The 14,873-nt window shown below is 46.8% G+C and overlaps 1 protein-coding gene across 1 annotated transcript in view; it reads right to left on the reverse strand.

Annotated features, from left to right (window-relative positions):
* RPS24 (ribosomal protein S24) overlaps positions 1-14,873 on the reverse strand; it is a 574,280-nt gene that overhangs the window by 147,296 nt on the left and 412,111 nt on the right. The window lies entirely within an intron of this gene.

Consider the following 14,873-nt stretch of genomic DNA (forward strand, 5'->3'; position numbering starts at 1 on the left):
TTACCTGGGTGAGGTCAGAAACTCACACACGTCTGGGGACAGGCAGGTGATGTAAATGAACCAGAGCCTCCAAGGTGTGGGGCAGTAGGAGTGGCGCACCGTTTAACAGCAGCAGCTGCCTCTGAATTCTAGGTGTGTGGGGACTCTAAAGGTAGTATGACCAAGCCTTCCAAACTGTCAGCAAATCTGGAATTTTATGTGGGTATGTCCCAATTATTAAGGTCAAACAAGCTCCTATTTATGAACCAGATGCAGCTTGTAGACTGTCAGTCTGCAGTTTCTGGCTTGGGCTGTGCCTTTGAGGAAATTCAGCCAGTAAAGGCTGCTATTTCCTTCAATTCCTTCCCTAGAGACAGCATGGGGCACCAAGAAGATCCACCAAAAGACAAGTCTTCCAGTCCTGTCACTCGCCCTTACGAGCTGTGTGAACTTGGACAAGACCCTGAGCCCTCCTAGTGGGCTCTGCACAAATGTGATGATACCAGCATGTTCCAGGCAGAGTGGTGGGGAGGGAAAGAGAGGTGACCCTGTAGGTGAGAGCCCGCTCCCTGGCATAGGTGGGCTCACAATAAAGGGTGTGTCTGTTGCGCTCTGTTTTGCGGGGGGCAGAGGGGTGGCGATGCTCAGTGTGAAGGGGTGCTCAAGGAATGGGTGGAGGCTGTCTGCATTAGCCCGAGCCCCCACTGCCAAGGGGGATGAAAAATGACCGGCTTCCACCTCTGTACTTCTGCGCACAAATACGGAGCGAGAGCCCCATCCGAGGGGAGTCGGGCACCTGGGCGGTGGCTGTCGGGCGGATCGTTAATAAGATAGATGCTCCTAATGGTTCCGAGAAGGATCACGGAGCTACTCGTTATCAGGGGTTGAAATCGCTAATTATTCGTTTCTCTGCAGCTGTCACTCAACCACCCCAACCACGGGGCCCCAGCAGCTGTCCTTTCTCCTGTGGCCAACAGGGGGCCGTGAGTGCACATGGCCGGGCCTCAGGTCTGGGGGCAGTCTCCTTCCTGCATTAAATACTTATTAAAGTTGATTAGAACTCAATGCACCATAAAATCTCTTTCAAGTCAGTGAAATGCCTTTGGCTACAGATTCCGCCCCCCCCGCCACCCAATTCTACCCAAAAAGAACCCCCAAGTTCTCTGAGAGTACTGGAAAAATTAGGCAGGGTTACAGAGGGGGAGAGTGGCATTCCAGGTTGGGAGGAGGGGAGCTAGCTTTAGAAAATTTATGTCAGAAGATAGTGAGGCCGGGCATGAGGGGCGTCCAGGAGGAAAAGAGAGTGTGGATTCAGGTGGGGCGGGAAGGCTGCCCCATGCACGTATTTTTAGGATCTGCGTTACCCTAGACCTAAAAAATATGAGACGCGGCTTTCTTTAAAAGTGATCTAGGCCCTATTTACATTTCAGAGCAAACAGCATATTGTTTTCATCAGGGGGAAATAAGCACTCATGTTTACCTTATGTTTCCTTCAAAATATTTGCATTTCAAAGCCTTCTGAGCTTTACGTTTCGGAGCTGTTCAAAACGCGGAGCTGTTCAAAACGCGGCACCTGGGCTTCTCCCAGATGGGCCAAGTTGGCGGCAGAAATCCTTCCCACCCAGCCACCATGGCACCCAAAAAAGGTCAGCGGCCCCTTTAAGGCCGTGATGCCTCCCCCAGGGACGCTGCAGCTGGGCCCAAAGCTGGTGGCCAGATGAGATATGAGGGCCAGCAGCCTGAGCTGGATATGTGAGTGCCAGTCCACAAGCTTCTGCGAATCTTCCACTTGGGGTGATTTTTTATCTTCCCTGTGCAAGGTCGGGGAGAGGCCTGGTCTGCGCAGACCCTTGCGGGGAGAGGAGGGTGGGGCAGTCTGGAAGGAGGAGGAATCCGGCAGCCCCAGAGCCCTTAGGAGATGTTCCCATAGAGGAGGCAACCTAGTGGGCAGAGTAGCAATACCAGGGCCAGAGGGCTGGACTAAATGACCTCAGCTACTTTTTCTTGCCCCCAAACTTTTAAACATTTGTTCAACAACTATTGAGGGCCCGCTACGTGTCAGGTTTCAGTCTAGGAACTGGAGCCACAGTGATGAACAAAACCAGTGAGAGCTTATGTTTATTGGAAGTTTGCTCTGGGCCAGGCACTGTCCTTGGCAGCACACTAGAATGGCCTAAACCACTTACTGCAGCGTTGATTCTGACTCACGGAGACCCCGTGTGTGTCAGAGTCGGGCTGTGCTCCATTGGATTTTCAATGGCTGATTTTTCATACGCAGATCACTAGGCTTTTCTTCTGAGCTGTCTCTGAGTGGACTCGAACCTCCAACCTTTCGATTAATACTACGGCCTAGCATGTTAACATCTGTACCTCCCAGGGACTCCTGGAATTGACAAGAGAGGTTTTAAAAACCCCAGTGCTCAAGTTGCGCCTGTGACCAGTTACATGCCAGTGTTTGCCGGTGGGGCCTGCGCCACAGATTTTCTTAAACTCCCCACACAACTCCAAAGCACAGCCCAGTTTGAGAACCGGTATTCTACGTTTCCAAATGTACAAACTCATTTAACCCTCAAACAGCCCTGCGAGGTAGGTAAGAATTATTAGCCACTATTTAGTAACAAGGCACAGAGATATTGACATAACCAGAGCAAAGGAGTGAAGCCAGGATTTGAACCCAGGTAGCTGGGCTCCAAAAGCTGCATCTGAACCACTCTGCTCTGCTGTCTCCTAGTACCAATCGTCTTCTCTTCCTTCCAGACAATCTCCCACTCAGGAGAGAGCAAAGTAAAGGGTCAGTTGAGCCCAGTGTCAGAAGCAGCACTACACAGAGGGATAATGTAGAAGACACCATTGCTTGCCCTACCACCAGCCATTCCCAACCCTCTTCTTTGCCTGCCTCCCACTATAGAGGCTGAAAGAGCCAGACACCAGCTGTTCCAGCCTCCCTTGCAGCTAGAGTTCCAGCCAATGAGATGTCACGGGAAGTCAGCTTGGGAGTTCCCTGGGAAGGATTTTCCTCTAAGGTAAGAGGACAGAGGTACGTGAGAACACATTTCACCTTTTCTAACCCATCCTCATCCTCTGCCTGGGATATTGCCATGTGCGGATGTGATGTTTGGAGCTGCTGAAGCTATCTTGTGGCCATGAGGAGAAGGCTGAAAGAATCATAGAGACACTGACTGGGACTGTTGAACCTACCCGGGAACAGCTCCACCTCCAGTCTTCTTGTTAAAGGAGATAACTAAGATGTCTTTCTTACTTTCAGGTATTCAGTTACTTATACCTGTGTCAATTAGATTTGAATGTGATTAACAGAAAGCCCAAAAATAACAGTGGCTTAGACAAGATAGAAGCTTATTTCTCCTTCATATAAAAGAAGTCTGAAGATAAGCAATCCAGAGTGATGGGGCAGCTTTAAAGTCATCAGAGATCCAAGAATCTTCTCACTTGCTGCTCCTTTATTCTTAGCATGTGACTTTCACCTCAGAGTCAAAGATGGCTGCCCAGTCTCCAGCCATTACATTTGCATTTTAGCCAGCAGGAAGGAGAAGAGGTGACAGAAGGGTATGCCCCTCCTTTGAAGAACATTTTCCAGAAAGGTCTTTTGTTTATATTCCATTAACTGAAACTTAATGACATGGTCACACCTGGTTGCTAGGGAGACTGAGAAATGTGTTTTTTCTTTGCAGGCATGAGCCTAACCAAAGTGAAGGATTCCACTGATAAAGAAGAAAGAAAGAAGGATATTTGCAGGCAGTCCCTTCATACAGCTGAAGCCAGACTAATACAGGTACTTGGACGACCTTAGGCAGGACGGGTCCCAAAGATGGCTTCTTTGAAGAAGGAGTAGGAGTTAGCCAGGCCAAAAAAAAGAAGGAACAGTGTTCCATACCAGGGCAACAGCTTGGGCAAAGGCCTTACTCGTTACTCATTGCTGTCGAGTCAGTTCTGACTCATAGCGACCCTACAGGATAAAGTATAACTGCCCCATAAAGTTTCTAAGGAGCAGCTGGTGGATTTGATCTGCAGGCCTTTCGGTTAGCAGCCCTAGCTCATCGTAGCTCTTAACCACAGTACCACCAGGGCTCTGGACACAGGCCTAGAAGAAATATAAAATATTTGCAGAGTTATAAGGAGGGAGAGGCATCAAGGAACTAGGCTGTGCAAGACCATTACATCAGATGAAGGAATTGGAGCCCTCGTGGCAGTGGTTAAAGCAATTGGCTGCTAACCAGAAGGTCTGTGTTTCAGGAGAAAGATGTGATAGCCTGCTTCCATAAAGATTACAGCCGTGGAAACCCTCTGGGGCAGTTCTACTCTATCCTATAGGATTGCTCGGAGTCGGAATCGACTTGATGGCAGTAGGTTTGGTTTTTTGGTTTTAGGGGCTTTATTCCCTGGTAGCATACTGGTTAAGATCTACTGCTGCTAACCAAAAAGTCAGCAGTTTGAATCTACCAGGCGCTCCTTGGAAACCGTATGGGGCAGTTCTACCCTGTCCTATAGGGTCGCTATGAGTCAGAATTGACTCGACGGCAACAGGTATTCTAAGAGTAACAGATACCCACTGGGAGGTGTATGGTTGGAAAATGATATGAGCAAGGTTGCACTTTAGACAGCTCATTCTAGTTGCGGGGTAGAGAATGCATTGGGTAGAGGGGAAGGCAGGGACACCAGGTGGGAGCTTCTGAAGTTCAACAAAGAAGTAATGTTCGCTTGAAGCAGCACAGTGGTAGGTCCCTTCTCTCACTGGGAGCCTGGTGAAGGACAGTTTGGAACAGCTCTGCTCTAAGGGCTTGTGTGCAGTGAGAGTCAAAGTTCGCATTAGAATGTAAATCGATGCACTGCTTCATTGAGAAAGTTTTGCTACAAATATGTATATACATATCAGAGCCCTAGACGTTCAGGATGTTAAAGAAAAAAGATTGGCAGTTCAAACCCACCAGCTGCCTCTTGGAAACCCTAAGGGGCAGTCCTACTCTGTCGTACAAGGTTGCTATGAGTCGTAATTAACTTGATGGCAACATGTTTGTTTTTTTTTTAATTGGCCATTTGCATATCTTTCTTAGAGAAATGTCTATTCAAATCCTTTGCCCATTTTTTAACTGGGTTGTATGTCTTTTTGTTTTTGATTTATAAGAGTTCTGTACATGTTCTAGATGCTAGACCCATATGGGATATATGATTTGCAAATATTTTCTCCTGTTCTGCAGGTTGTCTTTTCACTTTCTCAATAATTTATTTTTTCTTTTGTTGCCATGTTTTTGTGTCGTATCTAATAATTCATTGCCAAATAGAAGGTCATGAAGATTTATCCCTGTTTTCTTTTTTAAAAGTTTTACAGTTTTAGCTCTTGCATTTAAGTCATTGACCCAGCTTGAGTTTTTTGTCTACGGTGTGAGGTAGAGGTCCAGCTTTATTCTTTCACATGTGGAAATTCAGTTGTTCCAGCACCATTTTTTAAAGAGACCATTCTTTCCCCCACTGAATGGTCTTAGCACTCTTGTCAAAAATAAATTCGCCATAGATATATGGGTTTATTTGTGGATGCTGAATTCTATACCATGGACCTATAATTATGACAGTACCACAGTTTTGATTGCTGTAGCTTTGAAGTCAGGAAGTGTAAGTCCTCAACTTTATTCTGCTTTTTCAATATTGTTTTGGCTGTGGAGGGCCCCTTATAATTCCATATGAATTTGAGGATCAGCTTTTCCATTTTTACAACAAAAGGCCATTGGAATTTTTAGGAATTGCATTGAATCTGTAGATCACTCTGATCAGTATTGCTGTCTAACAATTTTAATTCTTCTAATCCATGAGCACAGAATGTTTTTCCATTTATTTAGATCTTCTTTAATTTCTTTCAACAATGTTTTTCAGTTTTCAGTATATAAATCTTGATTAAATTTATTCTTAGGTATTTTATTCTTTGGGACGCTATTGTAATGGAATCTTTTTCTCAATCTCCTTTTCATATTGTTCATTGCTACTTTTTTTTTTACTTGTACAGGAATACAACTGATTTTTTTGAGTGTTGATCTCGTATTCTGCAATTTTGCTGAATCACTTACAAGCTCTAATAGTGTTTTTTGTGCATGTTTTAGGATGTATAAGATTATATCATTTGCGAATAGGCATACTTATACTTCTTCCTTTCTGATTTGGCTATCTTTTATTTCTTTTTCTTGCCTAATTGCTCTGGCTAGAACTTCAAGTGTGATGTTGAATAGAAGTGGTAAAAACAGGCGTCTTCCTCTTGTTCCCGATCTTAGAGGGAAAGTTTCCAGTCTTTCACTATTGCGTATAATGTTAGCTGTGAGTGTTTTATAAATGCCCTTTACCATGTTGTAAAAATCCTCTTTTATTCCTAGTTCATTACTCGTTTTTATCATGAAATAGTATTGGATTTTATAAAATTCTTTTTCTGCATCAATTGAAGTGTTCATGTTATTTTTTTTCCTTTATTCTATTAATGAGGTACATTACATTATTAATTTTGCATTCCTTGGATAAACTCCACTTGATCCTGACATACAATCCTTTTAATATGCTGTTGGATTTGTTTTGATAGTATTTTGCTGAGGACCTTTGCATCCATATTCATAAGGAATATCAGTCCGTAGCTTTCTCATGATGTTTTTGTCTGACTTTGGTATCAGGGTAAATCTGGCCTCATAGAATTAGCTAGGAAGCGTTACCACCTCTTCTATTTTTCTTAAGAGTTTGAGAAGAATTTATATTAATTATTTAAATGATTTGCAGAATTCAGCAGTGAAGCCATCTGGTCTTTTTTCTTTGTTGGGAGGTTTTTGATTACTGATTCCATATCTTTACTTGCTATAGGTCTGCTCATATTTTGTATTTATCCTTGAGTCATTTTTGGTAGTTTGTGTCTTCCTGGGAATTTGTCCACTGCATCTAAACCTGTTGCTGTCCAGTTGATTCCAACTCAGTGACCCTGTAGGACAGAGTAGAACTGCCCTGGTTTCCAAGGAGCACCTGGTGGATTCGAACTGCCAACTTCTGATTAGCAGCTGCAGCACTTAACCGTTATGCCACCAGGGTTTCCCCATTGCATATCGGTTATCTAATTTGCTGGTGTACAATTGTGCATAGTGTTCTCTTATAATCCTTTTTATTTCTGTAAGGTTGGTAGGGATGTTCCCATTTTCATTCCTGATCTTAACGATTTGAGTCTTCTGTTTTTTCTTAGTAAATCTGGATAGAAGTATGTCAATTTTGTTGATCTTGTTAAAGAACCAACTTTGGTTTTGTTGATTCCCTACTGTTTTTCTATTCTCTGTGGCATTTATCTCTACCCTGATCTTCATTTCCTTCATTCTGCCGGCTTTGCGTTTAATTTGCTCTTCTTTTTCTAGTTTCTTAATGCATAAAGCTAGGTTATTCATTTGATTCTCATTATTTCTGAATTAGGAGTCCCTGGGTGGTGCACATGGTCAAGGTGCTCAGCTGCTAACCAGAAAGTTGGAGGTTTAAGTCCACCCAGAGGTGCCTCAGAAGAAAGACCTGACCATCTACTTCCAAAAAATCAGCCACTGAAAACCCTGTGGAGCGCAGTTCTACTCTGACACACATGCGTCTGAATCAACTCAACAGCAACTAGCTTGGCTTTGCTTTTGGTGTTTCTTAATTGCTCTAGTGCGTAATAACAGCCCACGGCACCTCTCCAGAGATTACCTGTGGTCCTTGGCAGAGGGACAATGGCTTATTGGCTTGAAACCAGGTAACCACAGGTAACCAGCCTGTGAAAGGAAGCTGGCCTAAAGGTCCCTCTCTACCCACATGGAGCCCCAGGGACTTACCACATTTTTCTGCAACTAAAGATCGTGAAAGAAAAAATAGGGACAATACTAGGGGCCCTAGTACATGACATAAATACAATACAAACCATAAGTAACAATGCACAAACACAAGAAAAGAAACTAGATAACTGGGAACTCCTAAAAATTAAGCAATTATTCTCATCAAAAGACATCACCAAAAGGGTAAAAAGAGAACCTACAGACTGGAAAAAAAGTTTGGCTATGGCATATCCTAATCTCTGAAATCTATAGAATACTTCAACACCTCAATAATAAAAAGACAAATAATCCAGTTAAAAAACGGACAAAGCATATGAACAGACACTTAACAAAGACATTCAGGCAGCTAACAGATACTTGAGGAAATGCTCGCAGTCATCAGCCATTAGAGAAATGCAAATCAAAACTACAATGAGATACCATCTCACCCTGACATTACTCGCAGTAATCAAAAACACAGAAAATAACAAATGTTGAAGAGGTTGTGGAGAGATGGAACTCTTACGCAATGCTGGTGGGAATGTAAAATGGTACAACCACTATGGAAAACAAGGCAGCGCCTCCTTAAAAAGCTAGAAATGGAAATACCATATGATCCAGCAATCACACTCCTAGGAATATATCCTAGGGAAACAAGAGCTGTCACACGAATAGACATAATGCGCACCCATGTCCGTTGCAGCATTATTCACTATCACAAAAAAATGGAAACGATTTAAGTACCCATCAACAGATGAATGGATAAAAAAATTATGGTGCATACATACAATGGAATACTATGCAATGATAAAGAACAGTGATGAACCCATGAAATATCTCACAACATGGATGAATCTGGAAGACATTATGCTGAGTGAAATAAGTCAATCACGAAAGGACAAATACCATATGAAACCACTATTATAAAAACCCAAGAAAAGGTTGCACACAAAAAACAATCTTTGATGGTTATGAAGGTTGGGAGGGCTGAGGAGGAGAAACCAGTAAGAAGAGAGTAAATAAGTGTTAACTTTGGTGAAGGGAAAGACAATGCATAATATAGAGGAAGTCAGCACAACTTGAGCCAGGCAAAGTCATAGAAGCTCCCTAGACACATCCAAACACCTGGAGGGACTAAGTTCCTGGGGCCAAGGGCTGGGCTCCATGGTCTTGGGGAACATTTAGGTCAATTGGCATAACATGGTTCATGAAGAAAAAGTTCTACATCCTACTTTAGTGAGTAGAGTCTGGGGTCTTAAAAGCTTGCCAGTGGCCATATAAGATCTATTGGTCCCATCACATATGGAGCAAAGGAGAATGAAGAAAACCAAAAACACAAGGAAAATATTAGTCCAAAGGACTAACGGACCACATGAATCACAGTCTCCACCAGCCTGAGCCCAGAAGAACTAGATGGTGCCCCGCTACCACCACTGACTGCTCTGACGTGGATTGCAATATAGGGTCCCAAACAGAGCAGGAGAAAAATATAGAACAAAATTCAAATTCACAAAAAATGACCAGACTTACTGGCCTAACAGGGACTGGAGGAACCCTGGAGACTAGGGCCCCTGGACGCTCTGCTGACTCAGAGCTGAAACCACTCCTGAAGTCCACCTTTCAGCCAGAGATTAGACAGGCCTATAAACAAACAATAATACACCTGAGGAACGTGCTTTTTAGCTCAATCAAGTATATGAGACCAAATGGGCAACACCTGCCCAAAAGCAAAGACCACAAGGCAGGAAGGACGGGAAAACTGGACAAATGGACACAGGGAACTTGGGGAGTAAAGCGAGAGAGGGAGAGTTACAAGGATTGCCACTAATGTCAGAAAACTATTTGTGTATAAATTTTTGAATGAGAAACTCATTTGCACTGTAACTTTCATCTAAAAAAAAAAAATTGACTTGTGGTGCTTACAAAAATACCTGGGCGGGGGGTTGGCAAGCAAACATAGAAGCTGTGCGTTATTTTCATAAATATGTGGCACACAGAAGCACAGCCAGAATGCTCCTTAGAAGCAAGGATGGCAAGACTTCGTCTCCCATACTTTGGGCGTGTAATCAGGAGAGACCAGTCCCCTGGAAAAGAACATCATGCTAGGTAAATTAGAGGGTCAGCGAAGGAGAGGAAGACCCCCAAGGAGATGGATTGACACAGTGGCTGCAACAATGGGCTCAAGCATAATAAAGGTCATGAGAATGGCGTAACACAGGGCAGTGTTTCATTCTGTTCTACGTAGGGTGGCTATGAGTTGGAAACGACTTGAAGGCACCTAACAAAAACAACAACAGGAAATAATGAAGAGACTCTATGGTGTCAGTCAGCAAGAGCTTCCGTTAACACAGCAAAGGGGACAGGAGCTTCTCAGGCGCTGGGCCAGTTTGAACTTTGTACTTCACACCCTGTGCTGGGGTGGTCCTTTGCTGGGCTACCTCTTCCCTGGCTCCCAGACCCTGAGGGAACGAGCTGTGCCTGTCATCTCAGCTTCCCTAACACCCATCAAGCTCCCGGGCTCAGAGCGTGGCTTACAAGTATCGATCACTTGAATGTGCCAAGCACTCTTCAAACAACTTTTTATGTATTAACTCATTTAATACTGACCCACAATAAATGCTTGTTGGATCAATCAACTCATCGATTAATCTGAATCCAGCAACGCTCGAAGGTTTTTTCCCGGTTGCTCAGCAGCTCAGCCTGCGCCATCCCTTCTGGCTAAGACCAACAGATAAGCACAGGCTTCCAGGGGAGGAGGCTTCTGATCTGAACTCAAAAGTAAAAGCATCGACCTGCGCCACAACTCAGATGGACCTTGAAAACATCGTGCTGAGTGAAGTCAGTCTGTGGCAAAATGGCAAACACCGTAAGGTCTCACTTACATGGAGTGAGCAAATATACGGAAACCAAAGACGACTAGTGGCTCCCGGGGGCAGGAGGGAGGGGGAAAGGAGAGTTTTTGTCTAGGAGGCATTGAGTTTACGTTCATTATGGTGGAATAATTCAGGAAAGGAGTGAGAATCATTGCCCAGCCTGAAGACTATAGTCCACGTCACTGAAATGTATATGTGGACGTTGCTGAATTGGCACGTTTCATTGTGTATATTTTCACCACAATTAAAAAAAAAAAGTTGTAAGAATTTCAAGTAAAAATAAAGTAAAGGCAACACGTTCCCCCATTAGAGGCTCATTCCCGTGTCAGTTCAGGTTCTTCCAAATATCTCCATGGTCAGTTTCTCAGTCAGGACACTGAGAGTGAGGAGGCCCTAGAGTTCTCCTAAACAGGACTCAAAAGAGAAGTGAGTCTGGAGACCACCACCTGAGTGCAGGGACAGACACTCAGCTTGGCAGAGCAGGCTCTTCCCAGGGCACCCAGCCCAGCCCGTGCATTTGACAGATGGCAAACCTGAAGCCAAAAGGGACACAGAGGATCCCAGGTCCCACCGAGGATTACAGGGCTGAGGCCGGACTCGCCCTCTGGTGCACCGCCCCTCTCCATGCTCTGGCTGCCCCGCTGCCTGGAACAGGGCTGCACAGGGAATGGGTGGGCTGCACAATTCCACTGGACACACAGTGTGCTTGGAGGACATTTGACCACATGGAGGACCCCAGGCCCTGGCTGAGGCTCTCTGGGAATACCAATGCCAAGGATGAAGGCCAGAGTGTCAGTGGTCCTTCTTCCAGACATTACCCGGAGGAATGAAGTCCGTGTCTGGGAAGTCAGTGAGGGACATCAGAGGATCACACCAGCTACCCTCCCTGGTGGCCGATCCCACAATCAGAAGCCAACATGCTCCCCCACAAACCTGGCCACACAGCCCCTCTGCTGCTGGGAAAGCAGCTCTGGGCACCTCCGTCCTGGCTCACTGAGCCTCCCTCCAGCCCCCTTCATGTTTTATGTAAAGGGGATTAGGGCTGGGGAGGGGTGGGCAGCCGGTGGCCGGCCAGAGAGGCAGAGGGGAGGCAGTGAGTGAGAGTCTTTGTTTAAGAACCACAAGAGCCAAGAGTCTGCAAGCCTGGGAGAAGCATGTCATTTTGCTGGAAATGCGATTTTCCCTAACAAGTACAGAATTCTACATGACATGTTGAAAAGTGTATCTCTTTGAGAAGCTGCTCTGTATCTCAGAGGCATTGTCAGGACAGAACCATGTAATGTGGCAGTTGCCATGGCAACACCTCGTTTTCCACAGACAGGAAAACCAGAGTGGCTAAGTCGATGGAGAGGTCCCGAATAATGTCTTGAGATCAGGCTGTGATGGGGTGCAGGCTTTTGCAGCACCTGGGGTGCGATTTAGGGGCCCAGGGGCCACCTCTGATGTGCTTCACGGAGGATGCCCAAGATAATGTTGGATGCCTCCTCCTCGCTTATCAGAGGCTCAGAGATCATAGGATTTGACCAAGGCCACCCAGTAAGGCAGTGACAGGGCCAGGATGACCAGGTTCCCACCTCCGTGGGCAGACAATGCTCAAGGTTAGGTGACATTGGCCCTCATGTCCCCTCCCACCTCATCCCCTTTACATCACTGCTTCTACTTCTTTCCCCAGCTGGCCTGCAGGCAGACATTGTCCCTGAGCACCAGCTGAGTTAGGTGAGAACGTGTCCCCGCCATCTACCCCCCACACGTACAGCCACTCACACGTACCATGGCCACTTGCTCCCAGTGGGAGCTCCCCAAGGACGGCGATGGGGATGCACAGAGCAGGTGAACACAAGCACTCCCTGGCAGACCCCCAAAACAGGGGCCACGGCCCAGTCACCCCAGGCCTGGACAGTGTCTTGCAAGGTGTGGATGTGCATGAACTTGACACCTGAACTTAACACACACAACATGCAGCCAAGGCCCTGCCTCCCACCCACCCACCCACCAGCGCTATACCCCTGTTCTGCCAGGCCTTAGCACAAAGCAGAGTAGCCATTCCCTTCCCTTCGTGCAGTGCTTTGTGGCTAGTGGGGGTGGGGGCATGATGCTCAGAGAGGACCAGCCCAATTTGGAGCCCCAGGGATGCAGCATCCTTGCCCCCGTGGACCCCTGGCCCTGTGGTCCTCTCCTCCCTCCAGCTTCCACCTTGTCATTTGGCACTCGGGTCTCCTGTCTGTTGGTTATGTGCTTCCTCCTCCTTCCTCCCAGGAGACGGCTGGCCACTGGGCAGGAGCAGGAGCAAGAAAACCATCTATCCTGCTCTTGAATCTCCAAACATAAGTTAGCGTGAGGTCAGGGAATCAGGGTGAGGGGAGAGGCACATGCCCCCCTCAGCTTCCCAGAGGAAAAACGTTATATAACTGTCAGCGATGGACCGGGGCTGTCAGAAGTACAGGAAATCAGCTACGCAGATTACAAAAACATATGTCAGGGGCCTATTGGTTTCGTGACAGTGTGAAAATCACAATTTTTCCATCAAGCTAGAAAATAGGAACAGAGGAAAACCAGGAGCTCTCTGGCAGCGATCAGCCGGCAGTGGTAAGTCCCACCCAGTCTTGTGCAAAGACCCCCCGAAGGCAGGTCCAGGTTGGCCATGCTGCCCCCACTCCTTGCTAGCGCTCAGGTGGTACCAGGCCTTCACCCCCAAGGAAGGAGCGTCCGCTGTCCCATCAGCGCCCCCTGTTGGAAGGGAGACCTGCACGCCTCCAGGGCAATGCAAGGCTCCTCCCCCAGCCCCACCTCCAGCAGTGACTGTCCTCCAATGGCAGGAGGCAGTGACCGGGTCACATGTGGGCCACTCAGCACCGAAGGCCCAGCCTCAAACCCAGACCTCCTTCCTCTTCCTTTTTGCACTCATGGGAAAACGGAGTACTCCTGGGCAGTGTGGAGGTGGGCAGACAGGGCAGAAGGACAAGGGCAGGAGCAGAACCACAGTGCAGTAAAGGCTGACCACATTTCTCTGGCCTCTTTGCGGCCCTATGCATGGCAGCTCCTGCAGGATTCTCTCTAAGGGGCTTTGCATCCCAGGCCAGCCCGTGGCATTTGCTGTGGTTGTAACAAGAGTTGGAGTGAAGTCATCCTCTAGCCTGCTAGAAGCAGGAGGAGGACACGGAGTTTGTCTATCAGCACGTGGACAGCATAGAGGCCCCCTGTTGTTGTTAGTTGCTGTCCAGTTGGCGCCAACTCATGGCAACCCATGTACAACAGAACAAAACGTTGCCTGTTCCCCGCACCATCTCCAGGATCGTTGCTGTGCTCAAGTCCATTATTGTGGCCACTGTGTATTTTGAATGCCTTCCAACCTCGGGGGCTCATCTTCCAGCACGATATCGGACAATATTGTTGTAATCCATAGGATTTTCATGGGCCGATTTTTGGAACTAGATAGCCAGGCCTTTCCTCCTAGTCTGTCTTAGTCTGGAAGCTCACTGAACCCCATCGACCATGGGTGACCTTGCTGGTATTTGAAATACTGGTGGCATGGCTTCCAGCATCATAGCAACACACAAGCCACCACAGTATGGCAAAGTGACAGAAAGGTGATGACAGGCACCTTAGAAGACTGGGAAACACTGAGATGCGTTTGCGATCAGACAGGCCTGGGTTTGAATCCCAGACCTAGAGCCTGTGCACCCTCGGCCAAGTCGCTCAGCATCTCCAAGCCTGGATAGCCTCAAATGTTCATGAAAACAAGAGCACTACCTTCCGAGTTCACTGGGAGGAGTTCATGAAATTATAAGTGTGCATTCAGAGTCCCTGAGTGGTATAAACGATTAACATGCTTGGCTGCTAACTGAAGGCTGGAAGATTCGAACCCCTCCAGAGGCACGTCAGAAGAAGGGCCTGGTGATCTAGTTTCGAGCTATCAGCCCTTGAAAACCCTGTGAGCACAGTTTTACTCTGCCACACATGGGGTCGCCATAGTTACTCGCAGCAGCTGGTTTAAGTGTGCATTCAGGCTCCCAGGACGCGCTTCCTCCGGTGCCCAGCCCCTTCAAAAGCAATCGCCACTGGCGTCCATCTTTGTGTGTCAGGCTGCAACTTAAAAAGCATTTTTACATCTAAAACTTTCCTGAGCATTTGTTCCCTCCTGTAAAGTGGAAACGATAACTCCACCCTCACACTCCACCCTGAAGACAGAGTGAATCCCTTCGGTTCCTCCAAGAAG

This window comes from Elephas maximus, chromosome 16 (assembly GCF_024166365.1).
Source record: "Elephas maximus indicus isolate mEleMax1 chromosome 16, mEleMax1 primary haplotype, whole genome shotgun sequence".
Lineage (NCBI taxonomy): Eukaryota > Metazoa > Chordata > Mammalia > Proboscidea > Elephantidae > Elephas > Elephas maximus.